The 10,383-nt window shown below is 36.9% G+C and overlaps 1 long non-coding RNA gene across 1 annotated transcript; it reads right to left on the reverse strand.

Moving 5' to 3' along the window:
- Positions 1-7,784: 7,784 nt before the first annotated feature.
- LOC149025405 (uncharacterized) lies at positions 7,785-10,325 on the reverse strand. The gene is made up of 3 exons (XR_016171445.1): positions 10,036-10,325; positions 9,758-9,853; positions 7,785-8,546 (listed from the first exon to the last, which is right to left on the reverse strand). It is a non-coding gene; the product is annotated as an uncharacterized LOC149025405 (long non-coding RNA).
- Between the last annotated feature and the right edge of the window lie 58 nt (positions 10,326-10,383).

Here is a 10,383-nt window from a genome sequence, read left to right on the forward strand (position 1 = left end):
TTGATTTGGGATCTTGGGCCATTTAGACCATGGCAGTCCATTCTGAAGTGTAATTTTAGATTTTCATTCCGTTCATTATTGATGCGTCCGAAATCTGCTCAGCCCTTAGATCACGTGAGAATGACCTGCAAAACAATCGCCACACGTGGCCTGACTGTTGGGGTTGGGAGTTCACCTCTGATGGCTAAGTCAGTTGATGAACTAATCACAAAGGCTCCAACTAGATTCAAAGCTAAAGTAAGAATACGATAATTGGGAATACGATTAAAATACCTTCTTAGTACGTTGGTGATGTTTTATATAGAGTTTACCTTTGAACCTTACTCGTTGAATTCGTACGTGCCTCCTTCTGGTGACCGTCCGATCCAGACGGTTAGACCCGTTAGTGGGGGTAATAGATAATTTCCCTTGATTACACGATCTTGATGCTACAGTCATGGTCGTTATCCAAGCTGGCATGATCGCCTGTTCTACGAGTGTTGTTAACCGTCACGTTGACTAGTTATTAGTCCCGAGAATCTCGGACTCGTGCATGCTAGCTGATAGCGTTAGGTTTCTTCCTGAACACGCCATCTCCAAACCAGGTTCGCTCGAGCCTGAATCGGTTGGTTCGTTCGCGACCGGGGTTGAGGGTTGAACCAAGGGTAGACCCGGTTCAACGATAAATCTCCCGTATCAATTATATATTTCCTTATGGATGAGTGACACACGTCCACAGGTAGGGATGGAGCCAAAATTAAACATTGGGGAGGTGAATAATAAGTCCGGATGATCTTTTCATCAGGTGAGCATTAAGCCACCGCATATATTGTGTGGGCTCATGTGACACCTACTGTGAGATTAATTTATCATATTTTAGTTTAATTACTTCAATAATTAGTTAAATATAACTATACAAATATAAAATATTAGAAAAATAATTAATTCAATTAGTTCAATAATTAAAAAATAAATTTAAAAATTCTATTAGGTTGTTGTTTTCTAAAAAGAACAACAGAAAAAAAAATATAGAGAGAGAAATATAAATTGAGAAAGAAAGAAAGAATACATATTACTTAAAATAATTACTTAATATAATGTTAGAAAAAATAATTAGTTCAATTATTAAATTGAAAAAGAAAAAATCAATTGGTTCAGGCTAGGGATGTCAAATTGCAGCCCAAACCATTAAAACAAACCGCATCGACTCATTATAGCCCGAACCTTAATGGGTTGTGTTTGGGCTGAGGGTGGTAGAGCCCGCACCAACTTGAACCCAAATTGCAATCCGTTATGAACCTTTTTACAACCCGTTTTATAGTTTTACATTATATATTGTTTGAATCATTGTATTACCATTAGCTAGTTGGTATAGACTATCAAAAAAATGGAGTATGAATTCAAAGATCAAATAGTCTTCTACCATTTGTAAAGGACAAATAGAAGAATTAAGTTTGAATGTCCAATTGAATGTACAAAGTTTTTTTAAATTAAGTAAACATTTATCCATTCCAGAGGTATTTCTTTGCATATCGAGTTAAATTAAGTAATGTGGAATGACTTTTCATTTTTTAATGGAAATTGATCAATAACAATTTTGTTTTCCATAGAATTTTGGCTCTTGTTGCAAGATGCTCAACTATTTATTTTTGTATTTTTTTTTCTTGCATATCATAAATTGTTAGCCTAAACCGTTAGTCAACCCGAGTATAGACCGCTAATCTAAACCCTTAGTTAGCCCGAACCCAAACCGCACCAAACCGAAACTAACTTGAAACTGTATTTTACTAATGGGCCATGTTTGGGCTAGGTGTATTTGAGCCCGAAACCGCTCCAAACCGCATCGTTGACATCCCTAGTTCGGGCCTTCGTGGTTTTCTAAGGCCGCATTTGGTTCCATGTTTCTATGGAATCCGATTCAAAGTCATGTTTCTATAGAATCATGATTCTGTGGAATTAGGTTTTGTAGAATCATATTCGTTATAAAAAAAACTGTTTAGTTCTCCTGATTCTGACAAGTGAATCTGTTTGAAAAACCATTTGGTTACCCTGATTTTGAAAGTGAATCTGTCTAAAAAATTGTTTGGTTACTCCTGATTCTGTGAGTGGATTCAACCTAAATCACTTGAGAAATTATTTGGTTACACTGATTCTAGGAGTGGATTCAACCTTTTAAACAAACCACCACCAACAATTTGACGTATTGGTTAAAAAAAAAAATTACATTCTAGAAAATCTTGTACAAAAATAAATAGACATTTCGCATTTTGCCTCCCTTAGAGGTATCCAATAAGATCAATGTTAAGGATAAATTGTGATTTTCTTGGTTTGATGGTGGTGTGACCACCACCAACAAATGAATGTGATTTTTCTTGTTATGTATTAAAAAAGAAATAAAACAATTTACATGCCACGTATGTATAGCCATCTAACATAAATCCTTTGTCACCTTCAATTACGTATTGGGTAAACATTTAACATTTTGGCTCACGCTAAGACATTTAATATAAAAAGCTTACAATCAATTCTGAAATGTGGGTACAACACTGAGGGCCATAGAATAAGAAAGTGAAATTTCTTAAACATGTATGCTTGACCAATTTTGCAACTCGAGCACTAATAACCCATTTGAAATCCAGAAGCTCTTGATATTGAACAACCCTTAATTATGTCATTTTATGGTAAGCACAACTAAGCTTCATCCTAATTAACTGGAGAGGTCTATACCAATCCTGTTTTCTCATTCAACTCAAGTGCAAAATACGAAAGATGGTGAATTTTCAGCAAGGGTTGTGACATTAACAATCTGCCAATTGCACTCTTGGATCTGTCTGCGCATTGTTGAATCCATCTCAGGTATCACATTGAGAGGAAAAGCAATAAATATGTGATTGTTAACATAGATGGAAAGATTAACTGCACTAGTATGGAATGTGTCCAAGTAGAAAGGAAAGTTCACATTCCTGCTTCACGGTTTATAATTCTAATCCATCCACAAGACTTGGTCTAAGTATGAAAAGATATATGAACAAAACCATACAGTGCATGCTGGTACTTCACTGTTGATAATCTTCCATCCACAGTATCTGGATGACCATGCATTAACTATGAACAAGGTAGGTAAATGCAAACTAGGTGCATTAACCATCCTATCCTTGCCAATTAAGGAAGCTGTTTTAAGCATTTTTAAGTTTATCCAACCAAATTGCTGTCTGTGATTGGAAGTTTTCCGTTTTCACCTGGAAGTTGAGAATTTTATACATACCTGGACCATTGGTAGGACCTGGACCATTGTCATAAACAAATATGTTATAAGAGAATTAAGAACACAAGAAGAGGCAAGAAATGGAGACGAATGTGTTATAAAAGATAATTAAGAATACAAGTAGAGTAAGATATCTGCAACAATGAAGAAACCGAAGCAAAAGAACAAATTTATATTATCCTTCTCAAGTACTATATAGACTGTAATTTGAAGCATAGATGTGCCAAAGAAAACAATGCAGAAGTCTATTGTTCCTTATTTTTTTTAAAGTGCTAGCCATCAAGAAAACCAGGGGAATTCAAAGATAAAGAAACAAATTAGCCAAAAATATTCCAGAATTCCAGTTACAGGTACAGGTACAGTTTCTCTCTCCTAGTTGCAATGCATATATACATTGGTTTATGGAAGCCTGGTTTAACCAATATGTACACCATCTGTGTTGTTCATATTGAATCCAAGATCCCCTGTTTCTCGAAAAGCTTCTAGCTGCGAACAAAGATCAATATTTCAAAAGCAGTCTTCAAACACTAGCTGTCAATGGCTTTTGCTGGTTCCACTTTCAACTTCAGTCCTTATTTCCATTTGATCTTCCGCCACTTATGTAACTCTGTTACTTCATGCAGGAGTGTGCTGCTAATGAAGAAAGGCAACTGCTAGCCAAAGTGGCAGAGCTGCTAGCAAGTTAAAGTGCAAGGAACAAAAAACTGGTATACACCTTTTTCATTATGATCTGTTGGGGGTGGTACTAGAAATTTTGCAGACTGTAAAACTTTGGGTCTTGAATAAATTTTTAAGATGTTACCCAAGAAATATGAAAGAAAGCGATGAGGTGCAAATGCACCCCTCTCCCCTTGCAGGGGGGCTATTTCCAAGTTTTGTACCTGCAAAACAGATTGCAATAGCACAACTGAATGTACATGCTTTCATTCTCACCCTTCTGTATTTTGTCTTTGTCTTCCAATATAATATTTTGAACATAATTCCTTGTTAAATTTCAAAGACACAGTTAATCTATGACATGTAAATTCCACATATACTTGCAAGATGCAACCAATTTCTACCATGAAGCTTAGCCAAAAATAGAAGCATAAAAAATAGAAACATAAAAAGAACAAGTATGGGATGCAGAAACAAGTAAAAAATGGAAGCATAAAAAGAATTCAAGCAGGTCAGTTTAGTGTCAGCCCATATGAGAATATGAACCACATCACTGCATCCAACCAATATTCCAAAAATATAAAGATCTACTTAAGAATACAGGTGCAAAACAACTATGGATTAGCAATGGGAGGTGGTCACTGGATAACGTACAGACATTCTCACTAACAGTTAATCAGCATACTGGCATGTTAATAAAATTGAGACAAGTTTGGCAAATTTAGTCCCATGAGGGTGAAATTGATCGATTGTATACTGTTTCTTATACATCTAATAAGTTTAAATATATTGACAATAAAAATCAAAACTTTGCAAATGTAAACCTCATACATTCTAAGAAACAGGTTTGTTTTAAGACACCACAACATAGTTCTAGTTTCTATTGCCGCCAGATCAGTTACTCCCTCTCGCCACCAAACAAGAGAAATTAAGAAGAAGAAATCAGTTGCCCATTGACAGTGCACTAGGATAAAACCTATGCAGCACAGAATGAATTTCCAACACGAACCAAAAAGCTCAATGAGATCTTCCTACTGCTGTCCCCAACAAATTAAAGGCAAAAATAGTGACAACAAATGAAATGGAATACGGAGGACAACCCTAATCCCTAACCCCTAATCCCAAACCCCCAAAAGAAGGTCTTTTAAGCAAAACAGAGAAAGAAAACCAGAAAATAAAGCCTACAGAAACGATAGAGAAGTGAGAGAAGACTAAGTATCGCACCCAAACAAAAGCAGAGAAGACTAAAAAACCAGAAAATAAAGCTTACAGAAACGATAGAGAAGTGAGAGAAGACTAAGCATTGCACCCAAACTTATAGAAACGATAGAGAGGTGAGAGAGAGATCTGGAAGCATTGCTGTGAAACCACACAGGAGAGTTAAAGAACAAAGAGGAAAGATGTTACCTTTTTTATGGATCTCTTTAGCAGAAATGGGTGCTCAACAAGGCGATGGAGCAAATCAACGAACCATCAATGGCGGTCGGCAAGGAACGAAAGAGGACTCTGGACAAGCTGAACCCTTGACAATGAAGACCTTCGAACGGTGAATCTCTGCTGAAGGTCTTGAAAAGCAATCTGGAGTCTAGGGTTAATTCCTATGGAATCACCATATTTATACTAGGGTAAATATTGGGTGATTCTATTTGGAAACCACCTCAATGGAATTGGGATTTTAGCCTAAAATGCAGATTCTAGGGTGATTCCATGGAATTCTCAATTCCAAATCAACATTGAACCAAATGGTTTTTTTTATTGGAATCATGATTCCTTGGAAACACAGCTGAAGGATTCGTGGAAAGCACTATCAAATCAATTTTAGGGAAAAAGTTGTAGTCGAACGGGTTTATTGGTCACCCACTGCATGGACTAGCTGTAGCTAAGCTACAGGATCATGATGTTGCACAGCCCATCACTTTAATCTGGGCTAACCACCATTCAGTAAGGTCATTTGTCCAATAACTGAATGGGCTTGACTCAAGCATTGGGTTGCATTTGCACAGACCAAGACTCCAAAAAAGACTATCCATTACAATTCCGAGCCAAAAAGATTCAAAAATGATGTCAAACACATGAAGAAAAATCAAACCAAAAATTATACCTACAATATAACTCACCTCACATAAGTCCATTGAAAGACCCACACTTAAAAAGATGATATCATTCCAACATCATTCTCAATCACCAATATCTTATAAACAAACAGTACAAAGCAAGCATGCTCTCATTAAACTTAGAACAAGTTCCCTTGAGTTGCAACCTATTATAACACCCCCCCCCCCTTAAATGTTGTCATTAAAACCCAACGGTTGACCATCTAATCGAAATGGCTTTGCAAACCCCTTTACTCCTCCATGCAGATATAATCCTTCAGATATAAATTCAAGAAGAGCCATCTAAATGTAGATATATACATTCAAGAAAAGCAACCTAAATGCTCATCTACCAGACGTAGCAATGGACAGCATAATCATCAATAATCCAGTGTTGTGTGGGATCCTAGAACCCATCAGTGTAAACTCTTAAGTCATGAATCTGATGAATCAGATACTGAATTATGAAATCAAACACTATACATATATTACATTTGTAATGTTGAATACATTGTACAGCTCCACTGCCTGTAGCAGTTGCACTACGACCAATTAATTCAGAGGATCTGATTAACAAACATTACTGACATGAAAAGTATCAAGATATTTGATTGCATATTGGGCTCTTTCTGAAGGGAAACAGACCTATGTCCATTACATACACCATGGATCTAAAAGCTGAAACTTATCTTAAGTGATAGAATTCCATGTGCTTTTCTCAGAGTTATTTCACTGCCCAAACTATTGCTGAGAAGAGCAGTTGATTGATATCCTCCACATCTGAGTCTTGCTTTGCATCTCCTGTGACATCAGCATGCAGAGTTAGTAAATTTTGTAATAAAGCTCTAGAAGAAATACACAATGCAACTTGTATTTTTCTATCTTTAAATTAGCTGCTTCTGCGTCTTGTTTGGGTATCAGATGTGCGGGCTTGGACTTCAACTCCTTTCAAACTAGTAGTAGTTTCCAAGACCAGTTCTCCAGTTCACCCAGTTTCAGGATTCAAAAGAGGTGTTCATGAGACTAGAAAAAATGGATGACTGACAAAGTAAAATGGACTATTTTGACGAGTACCAACAGAAACAATTGAATCTATCACAGTTAAGCCACTGATGGAAGGGTCCTTCACAAGTGCTATGTTTACAGCCAGGGCATATCAACATCGTGTCCAAGACAGGAAACAGGTAATACAGCTCAATGCCTATAAACGGTATTTGACAATGTGAACAGCAGGAAAGTTGTGTTCTTTGGAATGGGAGTTCAAGAAACTGAGGATCTGCATCAATCAATTGTGGGACCAACTAGCCATTCCAAGAGTCACCAAATCCTCTACAAACCTATGTTAAGGCATTCATAATGGATATCAAGAAAAGATTAGAATGGTGAATCCAGTAAATGCCTTTACCTGCTTTTAACTTGAGCTGCGCAGTCCACTCGTTGATGATCTGAAATAAAAAACAATTGGACCAAGGGTCAGTCAAAAGCAAACTTTTCACCAAAAGAACAGGGCATAATTGAAGAGTTAAGCACAAATGGATCAATTACAGTCCCAGGCCTTCTGGCAGACATGAAAATACCACCATCATAAATAAATAAAATAAAAACAGTAATAAAATGAAATAAAATAAAATAAAAACAGTAATAGGGCCAGAATACCAAATCTATCTAAACGTACCAACATCATAAATAAATAAAATAAAATAAATTAAAAACAGTAATAGGGCCAGAATGCCAAATCCTTCTAAACGTGATCTGATATTCTGATTCACCCATATAACATGAGAGCATTAGAAAATGTAGCAAGGTACTGTTAAGAAAAATACCAGCAATCTCTTCTGTCTTGGTATTTATTATTATTTTTTCTTCTGGTACCTTGATTTGGATTTAATGTTGGTTGCTTGCTGGCAAATAGTGCAAATTCTCTAGACACCATTTGGAAAATTGCAACCCAGTAAGTAACTTTATGTCAATTCTGACTAGTTCATCATCATGAAATGTCAGGCTTTTCACAAAATAACAAAGCTGAAGGTTAAAAACCATTGTCAGGAAGAAGTACTTCACAACTCACTCACATATGGTTCGATCACTCAGCTAAGGCACTCATACAAATTCATCTGTTTCACAAAGTAGTCAAGCAGTTTATGCTTTGGAGAGCAAGATTTTTTAATTTTTTTATTCCCTTTTTTTCCTTTCCAAAGTGGCTTCTTATTTGTATTATGGGCTTAAAAACAAAACAGGCATTCTGTTACTATTAAGCATTGTCAAGATGACCAAAACTGATGGCTAGTATAGTCTAAAATCCATAGTAGCTGAGAAAACAAATATTTGACTGAAAGAACTCATGAATCAATAAATCAAGTAAAACAGTAGGAAAATATAGGAAAAATTACGGATCAGAATCTGTTATTATGATAAAGCAAATTGACCTGACTGAAGTTAGAGAAAGCTATATCATCTGAATCACTGGTGATGGGAATGCCAGAGGAAGCTTGCATGCGTTGCAGCAAACTCCTGTTCCCAACTAGAACTGTCCTGGCCTTGTCAATCAAATCCTGCAACCAAACAACCCTCTCAACATTCCTCATTCAAAATAAAAGAAAATAAGAACGTTAAAGCATTAACCGGACCAACCGTTACCTGCTTCCCAACATTTTCTTCTATGACTAATAATATCCATGGGAAAAACAAGCCTAATAAAAATACATGTTTCTGTCACTGATAAGTGATAAGTAAGACTGATTATTATGGAGACCAATAAAAGATGCGACTTTAGTGTCAAAACGGACAACTGTTGTGGACAGAAAATGCGCATGGATAGCAGACATACTACAAATCAAAATGAACCACAAAGTCCATATTAAGAATTAAAGTTGGCCATTGAGGCTGCACTGGAGCTCTTACAGTAAACAAAAGGTTACTGAGAAGAGGATAGTAGCAATAACCCTCCATGTCTAGCATGTGAAGATTCTGAGGAAACAGTAATGCAACCTATTTTCAAATGCTGCCACTCAAGAAATACCCGGAATGGCTCCGAACAAGTATGGTGAACAAATAATTATCAGAAGCTGGTTTTGTAAATGCTTTGCATGACTCTATGTCCGAGGATGCAGTGGGTATATTTATCTGTTGGCACCTATGAAGGTGAAAAATAGCTGTGTATTGCACACATAACCTTTCAATTAAGAAAAAAAAAAAAAATAGATATTGCAAAGTGGATTTATTGAATTTGCTCAGGCAATAAAGAAGGAAGTCCTCACTCAAGGACTGTTTGAAAAGCTAAAATGGAGGAACCGTAGAATAAGCTCATTTACTAACAAGACGTCCTGTTATATAGTTACCATTGATGGATGCTCCAGTAAGAGGGGGAAAAGAGGTTTGTGGAAATGGCGTTGTTTGTAATAAATAGTGAAAATTTGAGAACTTAAGAGCAGCAAAGGTTTCCACACAATTATTTGCTCTGCAGAAGCAGCTGAAACTGATTCAGAGGCAGGTATGCCGTTAAGAAAACAACCTATTTGGCGTCTAATGGCTTTAATTGGACTTCAGAAGGTCTATCACAATCCTATCAGAATGATGTTTCACAGTTAATCGCATGAGATCGCATCTCAAAATACTTATTCGTTTTCAGAAGGTTCAACCACCACTCCTATTTCTGTATTGATGTCTCCCAAGCCCCAATCCCCTCCCCCCCCTCCGCCCCCCACCCCCAACCCCTTTTTTATCTCTTCCCCGTCTTCTTTCGGAGGGGGAATCAATCAGTTACCTGTTTAGCAGCAAGTAGCTCACGGCAGTGCTCTTTCAAGGACGAGAGGTCTTCCTGTACCTTCTTTATCCGATAAACAAGCTTCATAGGATTCGCCTGCAACATTCACATCCAAAAGGAAGAAATAAATTTAACGTGAGAAATGCATGGCGTTTGAGATTATCAAATTAAATAAGAAATGAATCACATCATTTACTCTAGAAATCACTGACACTGAAACAGTGCAAGGTTAGACGAGTGGAGAACTAGATCTATAGAAGAGGGAATACAGGGAATACATTTTCAGGGTAGATTTGCTGGAAGAGCCTGGAACTCCTTCTCGAGACGGTGATGAACAACGCTTAGGTCATGGTTAGCTTTGGTGAACAAGTTCGCTAATTCATCAACTGCTTCATGATTACGGTGATGAGCATGAAGATTCTGATGACCCATATTTGTCTTTTGCAGAGCTCTGTAGATCTCTCTCTAGTCTGTTTTTAGTTTTTTTTCCTGCGGATTTTCAAAACTTGGAAAAAATAGAGGAGCGGGAAGCTGAGGTTGATTTACGGAACCTGTCAAACGTTAGATTTTAGGGGGATTTGCTTCACAGCCCAACAATGTACGGTTGAGATATGGTTTATCTGCTC

Source organism: Hakea prostrata, chromosome 2, assembly GCF_041222555.1.
Source record: "Hakea prostrata isolate BN-2017 chromosome 2, UWA_Hpros_2, whole genome shotgun sequence".
NCBI lineage: Eukaryota > Viridiplantae > Streptophyta > Magnoliopsida > Proteales > Proteaceae > Hakea > Hakea prostrata.